We start from the raw sequence: 22,458 nt of genomic DNA, 5'->3' as shown, positions 1-22,458 counted from the left end.
AGGATCAATATTAAAAGAGATTTTAACGCGGGAAATTTAATTATAATCACTTCTAAGGTCCAGTTTTTTAGGTTTTCGTAAATAACTCATAAACGGTGGCCAATATCAAAAAATGTTGTTAGACGATAATAATCTACACAAAATTTTGAACAAAAAAGATTCAGTACACTTTTTGCAGGGATCAATATTTAAAAAGATAATAAAGAGGGAAAGTTAATTATACTAAATTCTAAGGTTCCTTGTTTTTATTTTTTCGTAAATAATTTGAAAAGTATGACTCATAGAAAAAAAAATCTTATACATAAATAATAAACGTAAAATTTCCTACAAGAAACATGCAGTACACTTTTCGCTAGGATCAATATTCAAAAAGACAAAGCAGCGGGTAAGTTAATTATAATCAATTTTAAAGTCCCTTTTTAGTTTTTTGTAATTAACTCGTAAACGGTGTCCCATAGCGAAATAGGTTTTTAAGAATAAATTATCTACATAAAATTTCCTCCAAAAAACATCTAGAACACTTTTCTCTAGGATCAATATTTCAAGCGATATAAAGAAATAGCGATAGGAAGAAAGTTAATTACACAATCAGTTCACAGGTCACTTTTTTTTAGTTTTTCGTAAATAACTCGTAAACGGTGGCCCGTTGCAAAACAATATTCTACATAAATATTAAACATAAAATTGTCCACAAAAAAGGTGCTGTACACTTTTTCGCTACGATCAATATTTAAAGAGGTATTAAAGGGGGTAAGTTAATTATAATCAATTTCCAGGTCCCTATTTTTAGGTTTACGTCTATATAGGTAAAGAACTATTTTATTTTATTTTCAAAATTTAGACCCAGTAGTTTCGGAGATAAAGGGGGGGGGGGTATTTTTTTGTATTTTAATGTTTTATTTTGGGGAAGGGGGCTTTATCTCCGATACTACTGGGTCTAAAATTTTGAAAAGATATACAGAATAGAATCTATAGATGACAGAAAAACCTATTAGAATTATGTAGTCAAGCGCGAGTCGGACATTACTTAGTTTTTGAACCGATCCCTACAGGTTTTTTAAAGGCAATTCACTCGCGTTTAACATATAAAATACACTGTTAAAAATTGGGTAATGTACGGAACCCTTGCAAGGCGAGTCCGACTCGCGCTTGGCCGGTTTTTATTCATTTTGAGGTACGGAACCCTAAAAAGAGAAAAGCGTTCCATATGTCTTTCGTAGAAATTTTTATATCGATTATTTATTTACAAGAACATTAAGAACTTATTTTGCTATGAGGCTTATTTTACGAGTCATTTGCGAAATCCTAAAAATAGGGACCTGGAAATTGATTATAATTAACTTACCCCCTTTAATATCTCTTTAAATATTGATCGTAGCGAAAAAGTGTACAGAACCTTTTTTGTGGACAATTTTATGTAGAATATTGTTTTGCAACGGGCCACCGTTTACGAGTTATTTACGAAAAACTAAAAAAAGTGACCTGTGAACTGATTGTAATTAACTTTCTTCCTTTAATATCGCTTGAAATATTGATCCTAGAGAAAAGTGTTCTAGATGTTTTTTGGAGGAAATTTTATGTAGATAATTTATTCTTAAAAACCTATTTCGCTATGGGACACCGTTTACGAGTTATTTACAAAAAACTAAAAAGGGACTTTAAAATTGATTATAATTAACTTACCCGCTGCTTTGTCTTTTTAAATATTGATCCTAGCGAAAAGTGTTCTGCATGTTTCTTGTAGGAAATTTTACGTTTATTATTTATGTATAAGTTTTTATTTCGCTATGAGTCATACGTTTCAAGTTATTAACGAAAAAATAAAAACAAGGAACCTTAGAATTTATTATAATTAACTTTCCCTCTTTATTATCTTTTTAAATATTGATCCCTGCGAAAAGTATACTGAATCTTTTTTGTTCAAAATTTTGTGTAGATTATTAACGTCTAACAACATTTTTTGATATTGGCCACCGTTTATGAGTTATTTACGAAAACCTAAAAAACGGGACCTTAGAAGTGATTATAATTAAATTTCCCGCGTTAAAATCTCTTTGAATATTGATCCTAGCGAAAAATTGTACTGAATCTTTCTTGTAGGCAATTTTATGCAGAATACTTATGTTATAGAACATTTTTTGCTATGTGCCACCGTTTAAGAGTTATTTACGAAAAACGAAAAAAAGGGACCTTTAATGTCAAATATCTCACTTCCGGTCAAGATTTCGATCGAGCAACCGGCAAATTCGGATTCAGCGGGATCTAATTAGGTTAAAAAACCCGGTTACCAAAAAGTTATATGCTTTGCCAGTCGAAATAGATTTTATGAAAAATATGACCAGTCTAATTACTATATATGTTCAGAATATTATTTGAATAAACTTAGGATAGGATACTTAGGATAGGAAATAAATGTGTGTTTTTATATCTTTAAACCCAATTACTAAGTACATACATACATACATTAAAGTCACATTAAAATTCCATTTTGCGAAATAGAGATTTCAACCTTTAACTTTGCAAAAGTAGATAATTGAAATATTCTAAAAGCAATAAAAATAGATTAGGTTAGATTCGAGCTACAATGACATTAGTTTGGGTTCAAGGCAAGGTTGCAGGGCCTCAACAAGGGAAAAAAGGGGGAGGGACTGTTGGCCTGGCTCAGTGAGCCAGAACTGACCCACTTATCCCTACTACTGCCGTAAGCAGGTAATGAATTCCCAATGTATTAAGTTTAGGTTTAATAAATTATAAATATATTTTATTAATAACATAATAATATACAAATATGTATAAGCATAAAGTAATAAATAAGCCTACAGCTATTAATAATGTCCGTAATCTGTATAATCCCAAAATACGGATCCCTCGTATGTGGATGCTGCTTACATAATCTCGTCTGTCAAGGTGTTTCGGCAGGAAAGGCCTTGGCAGACTTATAAATTCCTGAAATGAGGGTTCATACCTACCGACTAGAATTGGTTTCATGGTGGTATCAGATGGGTTACTGTACGGTAACCGATGGTCATCTTGCTTATAATCTCGTCTGCCAAGGTGTTTCGGCAGGAAAAACCTTGGCAGACTTATATATTTCTAAAATGGGGGTTCATATCTACCAACTGGAATTGGTTTCATGGTGGTATCAGATGGGTTAGTGTAGGGTAACCGATGCCGACCTTGCTTACATAATCTCGTCTGCCATGGTGTTACGGCAGGAAAAGCCTTGGCAGACTTATATATTCCTGAAATGAGGGTTCATACCTACCGACTGGAATTGGTTTCATGGCGGTATCAGATGGGTTAGTGTACGGTAACCGATGGTCATCTTGTTTATAATCTCGTCTGCCAAGGTGTTTCGGCAGGAAAAACCTTGGCAGACTTATATATTCCTAAAATGGGGGTTCGTACCTACCGACTGGAATTGGTTTCATGGTGGTATCAGATGGGTTAGTGTAGGGTAACCGATGCCGACCTTGCTTACATAATCTCGTCTGCCAAGGTGTTTCGGCAGGAAAAGCCTTGGCAGACTTATATATTCCTGACATGAGGGTTCATACCTACCGACTGGAATTGGTTTCATGGTGGTATCAGATGGGTTAAATTAGGGGTCCCGCTGGCCACCTTTGAGAGCGTCTGCCAAGCACTTCCGGCAAGAAAAATACTGGCAGACTTCGCTTTTATGTGTCTACATGTAAATTTCTAACTGCTGCCATAACTATTATTTCGGTATCAGATGGGTTAAATCAGCCCCCTTTTTTCGCACCGGAAGTGGCCTTCTTTTTCGTACTTTCGGCAAGTTCCGCCGTGGCAGACTATCGAATTCGGACTTAGCATCACTTTTATGGTTTCCCATTGTGTATTTCATCGTGGTATCAAGTCGGTTAGAAAATTTGCGGCCGGCTCTTCTACTATATTAGTAACCCAAAGATGGACATATTTTTTTATAATTTCAAAATACATAGGTTCGAAGTTATTTAAGAAAATACAAATAGCCAAAAAATGATTATTCCCCCTGTATTTCCGAAACTACTGGGTCTAAAATTTTTAAAAAAATACACAAAATAGTTCTTTACCTATAGATGACAGAAAAACCTATTAGAAATGTGCAGTCAAGCGTGAGTCGGAATTATGTACGGAACCCTAGAAACGCGAGTCAGATTCGCACTTGGCCGGGTTTTTTTTGGATATTTATAATGTTAGTTTCTGTTCATACTATACAATAACCAAGCAAAATTTCATCGACTGAGGAATTAATGCATGGGTCTCCATACAACAACTTGCTTCGTTTACTACACTATAATTCCAGGGCTTGATTTTACTCGCTAAACTGAGCTACTTTTACTACAGGACCAACCCTAAAATCGGGGATTTTGTTTTTACTTTTCCATAGAAAACGTCGACATCTGTGATCAGACAAAATGTATGAATACGTAAAAAAAATTTTCGGGATTTCGGGTTTGGTGCCATAATAAGAATAAGAAGAAGAGATGTTTATTATCACAAATAATAATAACTAATAACACAAAACTAACATTCAATTACATAAATATTTGTAATAAAAGTAGCTCAGTTTAGCGAGTAGAATCGAGCCCTGGATTTAAAACCCGATGGTCAGTAACACCCTGTATGACTCCGCGCGTCATATTGGGTCATACCTATACGTCATATCAAATGCAAATACGTCAAACCATATATTTATTAAAGCTATTAATTGTGAATTTAAATTTTTAAATAAATAAAGGCAAGGTGAACAAGTTTGTAACTAGCCGTAAGCCCTATCTATAAATATAAAACATTTAAGTAATAAAAAGCCTTAATTATGAAATTGAATTAGATTTTACTCATACTTCAATATAAATATTAAGTTAAAACGTTTGATAACACCGCCATCTGTGGGCAGTGGAGGGAATTAAGTTCATAACAAGTTATGTATTGACCGACGGAGCGTTATCAACGAGACACCTAACGTTCAAGTAGTTGCGTAAGAAATCCATAGATGGCTCTAGGAAGTGACATCAATCAAAAATAAATCTTACGTGTGAGGCACAAGGGCTACACAGATAATGTGTCGTTACGACCTTTGGTTCTGAGGTATCAAATGTCCCAATTACAGAGCGTGTCTGAACTACTTCGTCGGGCCAAAATAATTCTTAAGTGAAAGATGTAAGGTTGATTTTTGTAGATAATTCGTTGAAGATAGGTATAATTTTCAAGGTGAATATGACTGAACTAAAGTTGCTAACACACTATCGCACCGCACCAAGGTCATTGTGGGACGCACCCATAAGTAAAAGGGAGAAAGCGATATCTCTTTCTCCCTCTTACTTATGGGTGCGTCCCACAATGACCTTGGTGCGGTGCGATAGTGTGTTAGCAACTTAAGGGTGGAGGCGCAGGTGCGCTCGTAACTCGGACATGATTCTTGGAAGAAATGTCTGAGGTAGGCAGGTGTTCTGTCTCAACTAGGGGTGGCGCGCAGGTGCGCTCGTACTTCGGACATGATTCTTGGAAGAGATGTCTGAGGTAGGCAGGTGTTCTGTCTCAACTAGGGGTGGCGCGCAGGTGCGCTCGTACTTCGGACATGATTCTTGGAAGAGATGTCTCAAGTAGGCAGGTGCAGCACAGATGTTTTGACTGAACTAGCGTGTCTGAGTTAGCAACGAATCATATAAAAGGGCTGAGAGGAGCGGTCACAAGTTTAGTTTATCTTCAGCATCCGGACCGACACCTGACTTTGGTTTTCATAAAGTGCGTCAAAATTACTGGTGAGTGGAAAAACTCTGTTCATTTTTCTAAGTGTTTGGCTTTATCGAGGAAAAGACTATGTCTTTGTCTCATAGAGTTAATATTTGGAATTCGTATCTTTGTTTGGCGTTGTGGAGACAATTTTATGTTTCCATAATGTTTAAGCTTGGGTATTGTCGAACGGAGTGTTTTCACTTTGCTATTAATTTTTAATAGGAGTTTTGTAACGAAGGTTTAGAGTCTAGTGAATACTCTGGTTATCTATCGTTGGCTTTCGGGGACGAATGTTTTCGGAAGGCTAGAGTTAGAAGGTGTGTTATTGTTCGGACAGTGCGGGGTCAATACTTCGTAACGTTGGAATTTAATGCATCTGTACTGAGTATTTCACTATCATTTTGGGCCTTCTTGACATAGAAATCAATTAGATTCAGTTTAGTTATTTGTTTTAAATATAATGTCTATTATATGGCATTATTATTGAATAATTAAGGATAATTGTTTCAAAATTGTACCCGAAAACTCCTAGACTATTTTTATATATTTCGAAACCAAATCAGTGTCTAGACAGACAGTTTGTCTAGCCTTTCATCTGTTATCCTAACGGTGACAAACGACGGATGGAAGGAGGTTTTTCCTATTTACCAAGATGAGGGTTGTCTTGGGGCTTATCTTTTTACCTACATAGAAAGCCAAATATCTCTCCCTCCTTGGTCTACCGATGTCCAGCTGTAGCTAGTAAAATGGGAGATTTCACGTGTGAATCATCTGGAGTAATCCGGGCCCATTTGAAACCTACAGTATTCGGGGACCTCGTATATTAAATATATTTATTTATACCATTCTTAGACACAATAGGGTCGTCCTACCCGAGTTGCCACCCGGTCTTTGTACCAAATGCCTCGGGGGGGGGCAATAACTCGAGCCTATAGGTTGAAATTCTCAGTATCGCTCGCTGAATGATTACAGCTTCTCGTAGGGACTACACTTGCGTATATTCCAAAGTACCAGGTCAATGGTAAGAATGAACTGTGCTTTGGTTATACTAGATTAGGGACAGTGGTTAGAGTTAGGGTAGAATCACACACTCATTTGTTGTTTTTTTAGGGTTCTTTTAGTTCTAGTTTATAAAATTGATATGGTTGATATAATAATAATATATTTATCTTTAAGGGTTTAAAAATATGGTTTCTTTATCCTAAAATATGTGTGTTTAAAAGGTGAAGGTTCTACTGTCTAAATCTTCCTATTTTCTAATTTATATGGGGATCTTGTTTTATGAAACTTCTATTTATATTTCTGGTTTTCTGGTGTGGGGACGAGGTACTGAGTGGTTCAATCAGGTTTTCATGATCAATACTTAAATATCAAGCTGGGTTTAGGAGTACAGGCTGGTCTGAGATGGACGGATCGAACATTAGTTCTGTTTTAGGGACCCCTTTGGCAAGACAAGAGTAGTTCAATGGGAAAAGTTGAGTGAAATAATGCTCATCTTGATATTTCAGTTTCAATAAACATAATAATTAGCAAATAAACTCGGTACTTTGTTTATACATCTAGAGAACTAGGAATTCTGACTATATTATCAGTTCTGGGGAATGGGACTAAGGGATTAGTATCCCTAGCTTTTGAATATAAAAAAGATAAGTAATTTTGATGACTGATGGATACTTTGGCACTTCTTTCCATCGTCATCTAGGTGCGCATAGGTTCTGGAGTGCTGGTCAAAGCCCATCTGGCTAGAGGTAGGGTAGGTGATCCGATTGATATTGTTATCGGACTAAGAGCTCCCTGACCTGCATCGAAATATGGAGGCAGTATGTGTGAGTAAATCACACGTCGTTTAGAAGATGATAGTTAAATATAATTATTCTTAAAATGCTAGGGAGTAAATGAGCTTACCTCAGGAGTGCTGCCTCTATAGTACCCCGGGAGCTTAATAGGCGTAGCAGGATTTTACCAAAAACATTTTTAAATTCATACCATTCGAATATTTAACAATAACAACAATATCTTGCCTTGAAATTTGTTCAATATACTGTGTCTGTAACTCAATTAAAATACCCTTCAGATTATTCTTTAATGTCATAATAAAACATATCTTCATTACCATAAACATCTTTTTACAATCTAGGTAAAGTAAAATAAAATTAGAGTCCAAAATATAGCTGTTACTCATTAAAGAATCTAGGGTATCTCGGTTCACTTCAGAGGGGTCCTAACTACTAGACTAGACGATCACGTGGCCAATTATTAGTGTAATTAGGAAAATATGTATTTATATATTTATTTATATAGGTTAAGGAGAGGGTGGAGAGTGACATTTTGGTGAAACGTGACACAGGATGTAGTTTACCTGGGTTACTACGGTATTTTAATATCTATGTAAAAGTAGCCTTTTAGGCTACGTTTTGGTTCCTTTTAGATTCATTTTGGATACCGAGGTTTTAAAAATAAATAATAGAAAATAGCCTTTTAGCCATAAAGGCATTTTGTTGCAAGTGAGAGCGGAGTGGGTACGCTATGTTTTGGACTCTTAAGAAAAATATTAGCCTTGCTTTTAACTAAAAAGACAAAAAATTACTTCATTATTTAATAATTAAGGCCTTAAATACATTTCTTCAGTTTTCAGTCTTGGTTAAGGGTAGTGTCCTTAGAGATACTGCTGTCTTGAAGGCGCCTTTCTTTTACTTCCTTTCAACATTCAGTCATGGTCAGGGACTTTAGGAACATTCTTCATTTTCTAACTGCTAGTGTATCTTGCATCTGAGAAATAAAAGGAACATACATTAGTTGAATAAGAATTGACTTATTTTAAGCATAAATAGGAAATTTACTCGTAGGTTAACATTTAAGATAAGATAAGACAGGATAGTTTATACATAAGTCATATTATGTAAGAGTATTTTAGTTTAAATAATGAGGGGGTGAACCTTATTACTTTAGCCACAAGTAGGAAGTGTAATAGACTGATGATGAGCGGTGGGGAAGAAAACACTTCAAAATTACAGTGGTCTAAAGGAATGGGGGTGAAGTCCAACCTACTTATAAGTAGCAACGCAAATGTGACACTACATTTGATAGCTAGTGCTTAGTTTACAACAGTTAGGATGGAATTAAACGGGGGTGAACATTCACATTAAATGTTCCCAGTTTCTTATTGTTAGGCGAATTGGTTTTCACTTTCACTAGGTATGCATAGTATTTCATAAATGCTTGCCTTTCATAACATAGTAGTAGGTAATATATCATTGTTTCATTGATACGAATAAATCAAATAAATAATAAAATCATTTTGTTGAGTACTTCTCATCATTTCAAGCCAGGAGCTGATCGGATTGATCTGACATATCAGGACTATGTATAGATAGTAGTTAAGATAGGGTATGATAACAGTAACAGAATCTCATACAGTACTGTATGATAAGAAGTGTGGGTAGGTGTGCCACCATGAATGAACATCTACATACTCTTCAGTACGGAACCCTAAGTCACAACAATTATCAAGTATGGAGCTGAAATATGTAGTTTACTGTTTATAGTCATTGCTAATATCAACTAGAGCCAAGCCTCTTAGACATTATCACAGCTGCTCAAATAATTTCATGAAAATCGATTAAGATATTTAACACGCTAAGCAGCGCGCATACAAAATCATTAGTAGTATGGATACATAATATTATCATAGGTGACTTTGAATTATAGTACTGCTCTTGATTGCAGTCGAATTAGTATACAGTTGGTTTAAGTTAGCATATATAGTACCTACACATAGATAAGAATAACGCAGGGATCATTTTTTCTGTCTGTCGAGCAGCCATTGTTTCAGCAAAATTCTTGAAATACAGGAGTCTTCAAAGTACCTGTAGTGGCCAGGCCCATGGTCGTCTGAAATAAAATAGACAAGTATTAGGAGATTTAGTTGAAATAGAGTACACTAAGTACCTGTAGATTTTCTTCCTTAGTTTCAGTCGGGCAATATATCAAAATGTTTCTTAAAATCATCCATTCGCGGGGGTGCGTTATTATTTTCAATACAAAATAAAATATACTTAAACACATCCAATGGAAGTATTAGTATTCATAATGTAAAAGTAGGCAGTACTGAAGTCTTCCTAAATCCAAAAAAGTTTGAGAATCTTTGTCTTACAGGGCATATTTCCATAAGCTAGGTCTTAAATAAGCTAGATTAAGTTTACTTAAGTTAAAATAATTAGAATAAGACATGTAAAGCTAAAGAAGGGTTTCATCTCTCCGCTCTTCCAACGGGAACTCTCCGCTCAGGTTTTTCAAATATTTGTGTCAGCCACAAGTCATGAGATTTTTAGTTTATAATAAGTTTTGTAAAGAAATAAATACCTGTCATGTCACTGGAGACAGTCTGTAGATGTAGGTTGTAGGCAGGTAAATTATCACTTCATGGCGATGCCAATTCTCCGGGAAATCTGGAATTGGATATGTGAAAAAGTTAGTTAAAGTAGGGTTTATTTAAGAAAACCTATTTATAAGTATCATTTAAAGTGTTTATTATTTACTACAGGTAGGGTCTTCATAGTCAAGATAAGAAAAAAAAAAAAACAATTAATTTATTTTTGAGAGCGCTTAAAATTTTCCTAAGTTTGTTTTTCTAGGTACATACATATGTTTACAGTTGCTTTCTAGTAGCATGAGCAGTAGTAGTAGCATAAGTGTTATACTTACTTACTTGGAGATTGTTAAAAGACTTGAAAGAGCCCATGAAGGTAATAAACATTGGGAATTTGCACCCCTGTACTTGAAGTTTCACTGGCAGCTACCGGCAACCATTTTTGTTTGCTGAAAATTGAAACATATACTGTAAGATTTATTGCAATAAGAGAAATAATTATGACATAGCTAGGTTTGGGCCCTCATATTTTATCTAATTTACAGAAGAACTGCGGAATCCTTTTCAATAGAAAATGCATATTTATTAGCAAATATTCATCCTTACCGTGGGGCTTAGTCAGTCTGTGTAAGAATGTCCTATAATATTTATTTATTTATTTATTAACACGCTAGAAGTCCTGTTTATTTTCAGCTGACATTATCAAATAATTATGGTATTAAAAATATATATCACTTCCAAATTCAGGAAACTTGTAGTTCATGAAAAATAGAGTCTTTTCCAAGGAGAAATTTAGAATAACAATATTTATTAAATTCCCAATACAGTAAGACTGAACCAGAAAGTAGGTGTCTTAAAGCAGAAATGTCATACTTACGTTTTGCAGTTGTTTGGATTCATCAAAAATAGCAAAGGAGTCTCCAAAGTCTAATTTCAATTCCTTTTAGTGGTGATTTGTGCATACCAGCGTTCACTTTTTTAGAGTTGTCAGTTTGCTGAAAAATCAAACAGCTTGTAAATCTTATTGCAATAGAAAGAGTGTAGTGAAACACAAATACTTCATTAGATAGACAGCATAAAACCAAAACCAACATGTCATTTTTATACACTGATCTTAAATTTGGTCACATTCAGTTTTCAAAAAGAAATGTGTTTGTTGCTGAACACAGAGTAGAAATAAGACGCCACAATACATTAGGCATAAGCATTATAAGATAGGTTTATTTAAAATAAATTACTTTCCGTTACCTGATATTCTAGTAAATTTAACAGCCTTTAACTCTTTTAGCTGTTAAATAAAGGAACAAGTATAAAACCTTACCTTGTTTTGAGGAAGTTTCCTTATTTAATCCATTTCATGCACATTATCGACAGCTAGACTCATTTACACATCTTTGTAGTAGACAGTTTGTACACTGGATCGTAGTTAAAAGCACTAGGTTCACCCATCATTTGACGAAAAAAGTACAAGTTTCTAGGGGGAGCATTGGCCATGTAATGTTTCTGAATTCCCACATCATTTGTTTTCTACAGAATCTGCAATGTTGCAATATTATGAAACTCGTAAAAGCGCTCTCAGAGGCAATCTTTGCTTTATATTTCAAATTTGGTCCGTGTGGGTAATATTGTTGACGCAATCATCCACGAAACAACGTCACAGCGTAAATAAAGTTTGGTTCTCAGCGTTTCTTGGATGTATTGGTATTTGAATAGTATGACGCCGGTAACTCGGGTAACTTTGAATAATATATAACATCACAAACACTAATTATGAAGAAAATAATGTCGTTACTGAACAAGAAGAAAATACAACAGCAGGTTGACAGCTTGACAGAGGCGAGAGTTGCCATAGACAAATCACTTAAGCAGCGTTCCGATTCAGTCTAGAATAACTTGTGATTTGAAGCTATTAAATTGATAATTAAATTGTTCTCATTGTATTTGTATGTTTTTATCATCAAATTGATATGACGTACAAATTATGGATTTGAATAATAAAGTATTTCCTTTTTCAAATTTAATTACTTATGCCATCTATTGGAAACTTACTTACAAACAAACAATACCCGACCAAATTGCGTGAGTGGTGTTTTGTATGTTGCCGGGAATATTAAAGCATGTTTTTGTATTCGTCGCATTATACTCCCAAGTGTACACGCACCATGTTGCCAGGGATATTAAAGCGTGTTTTTGATTTCGTCACATTACTCACGGGCGCACGCGCACCTTTAGAAAAATATATTATCTATGCAAAAAGGCGAGTCTACACTGTCGATTTCATGCGGCTTTGGAAAACGTAGGCGCGATGAGTCATCATCCCATAGAAAGTTTGAATTTCGCGCTTTTTCTGCTGGCAAACGTGTTTGACCGCCTATAGCTTCAATTTTGACAGTTCATACTATTACTTATTCTGTGGTTCAGTTTATTATTTAACTTGCAAAATAAACAAAGCGCGTTTTTACGGATAAATTATTGTTTTGTGAGAAAGTGTAATGTTATTTAATTGAAATTACGTTAAAATGAGTATAATTTATGATCATTGTTGTGCGCGAGTGACAAGATTTACTAGATTTAGTGAGTTTTGTGATTTTATTTGACTTTCAAAGTGATGAAACTTGAGCAAGTGATTACAACTACTTGGAAATCTGTGGCATTGCTGAAAATAACAACAAAGACGTGCTACAGCTGGCTAACGCGTTCAAGCAACTGCTGGACCACGCAATCTGGAGATATTCAAGAATATAGGAAGAGGAAACCTTATCGGACTGGAATCCATCAACCTGCGTTTCGGCATGTACTTGACTTGAATCACGGTTTCCCTGTGCGACAGTAAACACGACGAATGATGTGTGGTTGCTTCAATAAAGGTTTGAGATATAGGCGGAGAAGAAGAAAGCAAGGTGTACTTTGGATAATCGCTGACACAACGCTGTATAACTATAATAGAAGTTTATAAAACATTCAAAGAACTCGTCCTCTTTGCAAGTATTTTTGAAATCAAGATGGACAGGTGATTGATTGCACGGGTCAAGGACGGAGACAAAGGATCTTCTAGGTGCAGGTGGTACAGGACAATTTCTCATGGAACTCCAGGAAACTCAGTATGTATTCTTTTATTTTCTTATTTGTCTGCTTTGGTCTAAAAGTACCTACCTAACCCTTATTTTATAACTAAGAACAGCTGTAAAAATAAATACAAGGGTAATTAAATAAATGTAATTATATTAGGAACACATAGGTATTTAACTATTTAGTGTACCTAGACGTCTAAAATAGTATTACGGTTCGAATTTCTTTTACATAAGTTAATGTGTCAAACACAATACACATTTTAAAGTGTAAATAGAGATCTTAGCTAGGTACATGATCTGTAACACCATATTGTAACATCCCCATACTGTACCAATGCAAATAAATAATTTCTGATTCTGATTCTTATAATTGTAATTAAGTGAAGTGAGAACCTGAAATAACTACATTCAAATTAAGTAAGTTCAAGAGTGTATGTTACAGTGTGTGTGTGTGTGTGTGTGTTGTGACACTTCAGAAAGTTTTGACTACTTTAGTCACATTCACATTGCTTGCTGACAACTGGATAATTTTGACAAGATGTGGACAAGATGGAGGCAAGTAGGATCTTGTAGCCGGTCTCCTAGCAGCTAGTATGATCAAGTAACTACAATCCCTGGATTTTCTGTTGAAAAACGCCCTGATAAGGACTGCATAGAATTTCAAGACACAGTTTTAGAGATGGAGATGCCGACCAAGAAGAGATATGTAGACGTGTGACTTCAAAAGTATTGTAATATTATTTTATTTTCTTTGCTAATAAACAATCAAAACTTTATACTTTTCAAACTCTTAAGGTTTTGTTGTATTCAGCGGGGTATTCAAAATCAAATGAGTAATTGAGGGTATGTTTTGTGTAAAAACTGTTGTAGTTTTCAAAACCCTGTTATTTATTTATTTATTTATAGCCTTATTTCAGAATACAATTTTTTTAATATACTGTATCTACAGTTATCCTTAATCTACATTCTACGGTAAACGCTTCTGTGTGACTTTGGGCAAAGGCCTCTCCCAATCTTCTCCAACTCTTCCTTATTATGAACTAATCTGGTCCATGTTTTCATCGGACCATCTTTTGAATTGCCTGCCTTTGTTTCTTTATGCCCTCTAGGATGCCAAAGTGTTCTAATAGTATGTCCAGCCCACTATTTGGCTATTTCAAAACCCTGTTAAACATGGATAACTACTTGATTTTTATTTAATTTTTAACATTAGAATTGTAAAGTTGTGTGTGCATATTTATGTGTACATTGAGAGCAATGTAAATGTGACATGTCAATGACCTTTAGGGAAAAATGCATTATAAAACAAATCGTTATTTGAGTATATAAAACAAATCGTTATTTGAGTATATTTAGCAGCATATATGGTAGGTTGCTAATATTTATGATTCATCATCATCATCATCCAAATTATAAATGGCATATAGTTTTCTTTTTCTCTGTAAGCATGTTTTGAATTATTTTGGCTTTCAATAGGCTAATCATATAGAAGCAACGAACAAGTAGAGTCAATATTTATGATTTCAAATTTATGAATCACATACAGCCTTAGGTCAGTTTTCTTATAAGTGGCTTTGCCTGGTGTTAAGGTAGTGAGATCAGAGTTGTTTATCGGCCATACAATGTACGGTTACGGACTTTTGGTAGAGTGATAGGTAGACATTACAAGCAGTTGCATGGACTATCTGGGGTTTAACAACGGAATGGTTAAGCACGTTTCGGGATTGATTGTTCGTAGTCTGTATATTTCTGCGTTTATTTATTGCATAGTACGTTATCGAAGTTGCGTTTTGAACGGCATTAATGAGTGAAAGGCGGGAAAATTAATCTCAAAGCGTCATCATGAAATCTTATGAGTGCGGTTTTATTTGTACGTATCAATTAATTTTAATACCTACTTAATTAAAGTACTTTCGAGTATTATAAAAAAAGGGAAATAAATGAAAGAATGAAAGGCGATTTTTTTAGAAGCATATAAAACTAAAAATAATGGGCTAGTCTTGGGTGAGGATAGGTTGAGCGAGTTTTTTTTTTTTTTTTTTTTTCTCATATTCATATGAATATGTAATTTTAAATATAAATTTCTATTTTTTTTATTTTATTTTGATTACTAATCGGGGCGTTGGCTGTCTGTATTAATCGAGTGAAAGCGTAATTGAGGAGGAATGAATCTGTGTGTGTGAATGGAGTACTTATGGTTATGAGTTTGAGAGGATTGTATGTGAGGGATGTACATGAGATGACGGATGCTAAGTGGACGAATGAATATTTTTTAGAAAAAATGGATTGATGCAGATAGACAAAGGCTAGAGCGTAATCAGACTGGATTTGTCGGTTTTTGCAGGGGAACAAACAGGGGAGGGTATGGGATACACAACTAGCTACAAAATTATTATCAGTAGGTTAAAATCCATTGGATTCTACCCGTTTAAAGGGGTATTTTTTTGTAGCTATTACTCAACAAGGTATGCGAACTATTTCAAAAACCACACACTCATTTTGGATGAGATATATCTGACACTCGACATATTTTATGGGCTGGGAGCGTCCAGAACGGACGAGGCTCTTACAAGAGATTAATTAAATACGATTATATGTTGTTGTCTTCAATATGAGGCATAATAATTAGTAAATATTTTGTTTTATTTGACTTAGTTAAATTATTTTTGTTTCAAACAATCTCTACCGTACCATATTGAGGTACTTACTTGTGTCAATTTTAAGTTTATTTCCATAAAAAAAAAATACACCCAAATAAACTTAAAGGTCGGTATATTTTATTCAAGTATGAGACATGCGCCAAGAAAACGTGGCTGAGGGTGATAAAGTAATGAAAATTGGTTTGAATTTTGGCAATGAAATTTGACAAGCTTCGTACTTATAAAAATTAAAGGTCTCTTCGTTTTGCGAGGGGGTTTTTGTTGTCTCAGCAGATGCTATTCTACGGAACTGTACGGTCCCATTCGCGTAGAGGCAAGAGCAATACTCGAGGCGACCGGGTTGAGCTAGCAAGAACGGGTTAACTAGTAGCCTGCCAAACCCACAATTTGGTATTGCTGGTGGGGCGGGGAGACTGGGGAAAAAGTTATCATTGTTTATTGACAGGATTCTGATGAACTTATTTCAGAGCTGAGTCACTAACAGTCATTTAGTAATGGAATACACACCACACGATTAATTGGGGAGGGAAAGCACCGACAAGTCTAGAAATAGATTTAAGTTTCCATAGCTCATTCTTGTGATCCATTATAAAAACTGAAATCTATTGGGGGTGGATGTAACTAGCCGTAAGCCCTATCTATAAATATAAAACATTTAAGTAATAAAAAGCCTTAATTATGAAATTGAATTAGATTTTACTCATACTTCAATATAAATATTAAGTTAAAACGTTTGATAACACCGCCATCTGTGGGCAGTGGAGGGAATTAAGTTCATAACAAGTTATGTATTGACCGACGGAGCGTTATCAACGAGACACCTAACGTTCAAGTAGTTGCGTAAGAAATCCATAGATGGCTCTAGGAAGTGACATCAATCAAAAATAAATCTTACGTGTGAGGCACAAGGGCTACACAGATAATGTGTCGTTACGACCTTTGGTTCTGAGGTATCAAATGTCCCAATTACAGAGCGTGTCTGAACTATAGTAGAAGAGCCGGCCGCAAATTTTTTAACCGACTTGATACCACGATGAAATACACAATGGGAAACCATAAAAGTGATGCTAAGTCCGAATTCGATAGTCTGCCACGGCGGAACTTGCCGAAAGTACGAAAAAGAAGGCCACTTCCGGTGCGAAAAAAGGGGGCTGATTTAACCCATCTGATACCGAAATAATAATTATGGCAGCAGTTAGAAATTTACATGTAGACACATAAAAGCGAAGTCTGCCAGTATTTTTTTTGCCGGAAGTGCTTGGCAGACGCTCTCAAAGGTGGCCAACGGGACCCCTAATTTAACCCATCTGATACCACCATGAAACCAATTCCAGTCGGTAGGTATGAACCCTCATGTCAGGAATATATAAGTCTGCCAAGGCTATTCCTGCCGAAACACCTTGGCAGACGAGATTATGTAAGCAAGGTCGGCATCGGTTACCCTACACTAACCCATCTGATACCACCATGAAACCAATTCCAGTCAGTAGGTACGAACCCCCATTTTAGGAATATATAAGTCTGCCAAGGTTTTTCCTGCCGAAACACCTTGGCAGACGAGATTATAAGCACGATGACCATCGGTTACCGTACACTAACCCATCTGATACCGCCATGAAACCAATTCCAGTCGGTAGGTATGAACCCTCATTTCAGGAATATATAAGTCTGCCAAGGCTTTTCCTGCCGTAACACCGTGGCAGACGAGATTATGTAAGCAAGGTCGGCATCGGTTACCCTACACTAACCCATCTGATACCACCATGAAACCAATTCCAGTCGGTAGGTATGAACCCCCATTTTAGAAATATATAAGTCTGCCAAGGTTTTTCCTGCCGAAACACCTTGGCAGACGAGATTATAAGCAAGATGACCATCGGTTACCGTACACTAACCCATCTGATACCACCATGAAACCAATTCTAGTCGGTAGGTATGAACCCTCATTTCAGGAATTTATAAGTCTGCCAAGGCCTTTCCTGCCGAAACACCTTGACAGACGAGATTATGTAAGCAGCATCCGCATCCGAGGGATCCGTATTTTGGAATTATACAGATTACGGACATTATTAATAGCTGTAGGCTTATTTATTACTTTATGATTATACATATTTGTATATTATTATGTTATTAATAAAATATATTTATAATTTATTAAACCTAAACTTAATACATTGGGAATTCATTACCTGCTTACGGCAGTAGTAGGGATTAGTGGGTGAGTTCTGGCTCACTGAGCCAGGCCAACATTACAGTCCCTCCCCCTTTTTTCCCTTGTTGAGGCCCTGCAACCTTGCCTTGAACCCAAACTAATGTCATTGTAGCTCGAATCTAACCTAATCTATTTTTATTGCTTTTAAAATATTTCAATTATCTACTTTTGCAAAGTTAAATGTTGTAATCTCTATTTCGCAAAATGGAATTTTAATGTGACTTTAATGTATGTGCAGTCTACTTAGTAATTGGGTTTAAAGATATAAAAACACACATTTTATTTCCTATCCTAAGTATCCTATCCTAAGTTTATTCAAATAATATTCTGAACATATATAGTAACATCATTACTTATTCTGTGTACAGTGGAGAAAACGAATGAAATCATGCAATTTGATTTTGCTATTTTTAAATAAAGAGTAACCAAACAGTATTTTCCACAGTTATTGGTAATGATACCATCTCTTACAATTTCTCTTCATGAACATTTTATGATACCTAACCTAACCTTCCAGTTTTCGCCCGAATTAATCAAAAAATTCACCAACACCATTTACACCAACCAAATAGAAAACGGGTCCGTGTCCGAATTCGCGATCTCGAGTCCGGGTCCGCGTCCGGGTCCAGGTTCAGGTAGAAGTCGAATTCAAAATCTTGCTTCTTTTGCCAGTGGGGTAACTTGCTTAACAATCAATTAGAAAAAGACAAGTCGTCGAGGAGTTCCGTTCTGATCACCATCAGCAATACCACTTCATCAAATGCCACTGTTCTTAATGTAAATCCTTGTTTGCCTGATGAAAATACAAAAGTCACTATACAATGCCATTCAGATTTGTAGAGTTCCCTCGATTCTTTATGTGTCCCATCATTAGAACTTGAGCTTGACGAAAATGTGACTTAAAAACCTAACGTGCTTAACAAACATAACGAAGAGGACAAATCCCCAAACATGAGCTATGCGTCGTTGAAGAGTTCCATTCTGATCATCATCAGCAGTTTCACTTCATCAAATGTCACAATTTTGAATGTAAATGCTTGGTTTGTTTATAAAAACACCAGTATCACTATATGTTAGGGTGGTTCAAAAAACATTTTTTTTTCCTAAGGGGCACCCCCTTATTTAGTTACACTTATTATGTTGATAAAATACACCAAGTTTCGTAATTTATCTCAACTACAAGGGGACGCCTCACCACGTTGAAATTTTGTAAGTTGTTTGAAACCCAAAAAAAAGAGTATTATTCAGAATTTTATTTAAATATCTGGTTTCACACTATTTGCACATGTGATGTATAAGTTTTGAAGTAGAAAAACATTTTCTTTCAAAATAATATCTTTTAAATCACACTTTCAAATAATGTGAAAACTACTACTTACTTAAACATCTACGCACGCAGGTATACCAGCAATTTGGAACGCCTTATCGTGACCGGTAAAATAGAGGGAAAAAGGCCTAGGGGTAGAAGTCCCAAACGATGGTCGGACCAAATAGCGGAGGAACTAAAAATACCTGTCAGCGACGCACTCCACCAAGCTACAGAACGGGACCGATGGAGACAACTAGTTGACGGAATCAAACGGAGTCACGATCCTCAGCAATGAGGGACCGATTGAAGAGAGAGAGACATAAAGATCTAAAAAATAGTAACTTAATTTTTTTGGATTTCATACAATTTGAAAATTTCTAAGTGTTTGAGCACCCCCTTGTAGTTAAGATAAGATTACAAACTTGGTGTATTTTGTCAACATAATAAGTGTAACAAAATAAGGGGTGCCGCTTCTTCTAGCTAGAGTTTGAATTTTTCCCATACAAACGTGAACCACCCTACTACTATATGTATACCTACAAGATTTGAAGAGTGCCCTCGATTCCTCCTTAATCTCACCCTCAGAACTGGGTTTTGACAAAGACGGAACCAATCTGTATGTATATACTTACAAGTTACAACTCAACTAAAAAAAGAATTTTCAAAATCGATCCCGAAATGACGGAGATATCAAACATTAAAAAAAACCGAATTAATACCTCCTTTATAGGGTTTCGTAGTCAAATGGCAAAAAACGGAACTCTTATAGATTCGTCATGTCTGTCTGTCTGTCTGTGTGTCTGTCCGTCCGTATGTCACACCCACTTTTTTCCGAAACTACAAGAACTGTTTAAACTTGGTAAGTAGATGTATTCTGTGAACCGCATTAAGATTTTAACACAAAAATAGAAAATAAATACAATAAATTTTGGGGGTCCCCCATACTTAGAACTGAAACTTAAAATTTCTTTTTCATTAAACCCATACGTGTGGGGTATCTATGGATAGGTCTTCAAAAATGATATTGAGGTTTCTAATATAATTGTTTTCTAAACTGAATAGTTTGCGCGAGAGACACTTCCAAAGTGGTAAATTGCGTGCACCCCCCCCCCCTTTAATTTCTAAAATAAGAGAATGACAAAACAAAAAAATATATATGATGTACATTATCATGCAAACTTCCACCGAAAATTGGTTTGAACGAGATCTAAACTAGCCTCTAGACTGCTTGAGTCTCTTCAGCGATACAATATTGACTATCGGTACATCGAAGTGTTGAAGTGTTTGTATAGTTACGCCACCATGTCGGTCCGAGTCAGGAGCAGAGTGCGAAGGTGATTCTATTGCAAAGAGGTGTAAGGCAGGGAGACGTTATCTCTCCGAAACTGTATACTGCCGTAATGGAAGACGCCTCCAAGCAAGGACTTGGCATCAACATCAACGGCGAATACATCACTCACCTTTGGTTTGCCGACGATATCGTAGTCATGGCAAAGTCGATGGAGGAACTCAGCATGATGGTCGATGACCTCAACCGAGTTTCACAACGGGTGGGCTTGAAAATGAACATGGACAAGACGAAACTTATGTCAAATGCCAATGTTGTGCCCATCCCAGTCTCTGTTGGGAACTCGGTACTCGAAGTTGTTGACTCGTACATCTACCTAGGACAAGTAGTCCAATTAGGTAGGTCCAACTTCGAGAAGGAGGTTAACCGCCGAATCCAACTCGGTTGGGCAGCGTTCGGGAAACTACGTAATGTCTTTTTGTCCGACATACCTCAGTGCCTCAAGACGAAAGTCTTTAATCAATGTGTGTTATCAGTGATGCCTTACGGCTCCGAAACGTAGTTTTTCACTATCGGCCTCATCTCAAAATTCAAAGTCGCTCAACGAGCTATGGAGAGGGCTATGCTCGGAGTTTCTCTGCGTGATCGAATCAGAAATGAGGAGATCCGTAGACGAACTAAAGTTACCGACATAGCCCACCGGATTAGCAAGCTGAAGTGGCAATGGGCAGGCCACATTGCGCGCAGAGAAGATGGCCGATGGGGTCGAAAAGTGCTTGAGTGGAGACCACGGACTAGCAAGCGCAGCGTAGGGCGTCCACCCAGAAGATGGACGGACGACCTTGTTAAGGCCGCCGGAAGACGCTGGATGCGGGTCGCTTCCAACCGGTACGAATGGAGGTCCAAGGGGGAGGCCTATGTTCAGCAGCGGACGTCTTATGGCTGAGATGATGATGATGAACATTGTCCGTCACCCATGACGTCAGCGTGTTACGCGTTACGCTGTCTCGTCGTATAATTTTTTCCCTACCTTAAAAAGTGCTCAGCGCCGCTAAAGAAGTTTTCACTTCAATAATACAAAAACAATAATAAAGCAAACCCAAAAAGCGGCCAAGTGTGAGTCGGACTCGCCCATGAAGGGTTCCGTAGCAGCAAGCAACATAACAAAATTGCGGTTTACGATTTATGACGATTAAAAAACACTACCTACTAGATCTCGTTCAAACCAATTTTCGGTGGAAGATTGCATGATAATGTACATCATATATATTTTTTAGGTTTGTCATTCTCTTATTTTAATATAGGACCATTTATCAACGAAACCTTGCGCACTCAGTTAGTTGAAGCTCTTGTTCTTTCCAAATTAAATTATATGGATTTAGTGTATGGTCCACGTCTCCTATCAAAAACAAAGCGACTTATACAGAGGGTGCAAAATGCTTGCGCCCGGTTCTGCTTCAATATCCCACCTAGAGGCCATGTGACTCCTTTCTTAAATAAACACAGTGTTCTTAAAATGCTGCACCGTCGAAAGCTTCATCTAGCTTTCTATTCGGCATTGTAAATCTCCGTCATATCTTTTTGAGAAGTTGTCTTGGATGTCCACTCGTAGATCACTTGGCGCACGTAATTGCAGCGTGCAGTTGGTAACTCCTCGACATGCTACAGCTGCCTTCCGTGGGAGTTTCAAGTACATGGCCACCCGTTGCTGGAATAACATTCCACCCCCTCTCAGGAACCTAGAAAGTATTATAAGTTTTAAAGCCAAACTCAAAATATTCACACTACAACACCAGCGGCAACAGGAAAC

At 36.4% G+C, this 22,458-nt stretch overlaps 1 protein-coding gene and 2 long non-coding RNA genes across 3 annotated transcripts in view; 2 read left to right on the top strand and 1 right to left on the bottom strand.

Annotated features, from left to right (window-relative positions):
- LOC134677336 (cytochrome P450 4d8-like) overlaps positions 1-22,458 on the top strand; it is a 76,708-nt gene that overhangs the window by 17,495 nt on the left and 36,755 nt on the right. The window lies entirely within an intron of this gene.
- The window catches only part of LOC134677507 (uncharacterized), a 54,822-nt gene that overhangs the window by 15,472 nt on the left and 16,892 nt on the right, over positions 1-22,458 (top strand). The window lies entirely within an intron of this gene.
- On the bottom strand, positions 9,538-10,542 carry LOC134677690 (uncharacterized). Its single transcript, XR_010100075.1, has 3 exons — positions 10,444-10,542; positions 10,102-10,187; positions 9,538-9,630 (listed from the first exon to the last, which is right to left on the bottom strand). It is a non-coding gene; the product is annotated as an uncharacterized LOC134677690 (long non-coding RNA).

The sequence above is a fragment of the Cydia fagiglandana genome, chromosome 26 (assembly GCF_963556715.1).
Source record: "Cydia fagiglandana chromosome 26, ilCydFagi1.1, whole genome shotgun sequence".
Classification (NCBI taxonomy): Eukaryota; Metazoa; Arthropoda; class Insecta; order Lepidoptera; family Tortricidae; genus Cydia; species Cydia fagiglandana.
The sequence above is the reverse complement of the archived record's forward strand: the minus strand, read 5'-3'. Positions and strand labels throughout refer to the sequence as shown.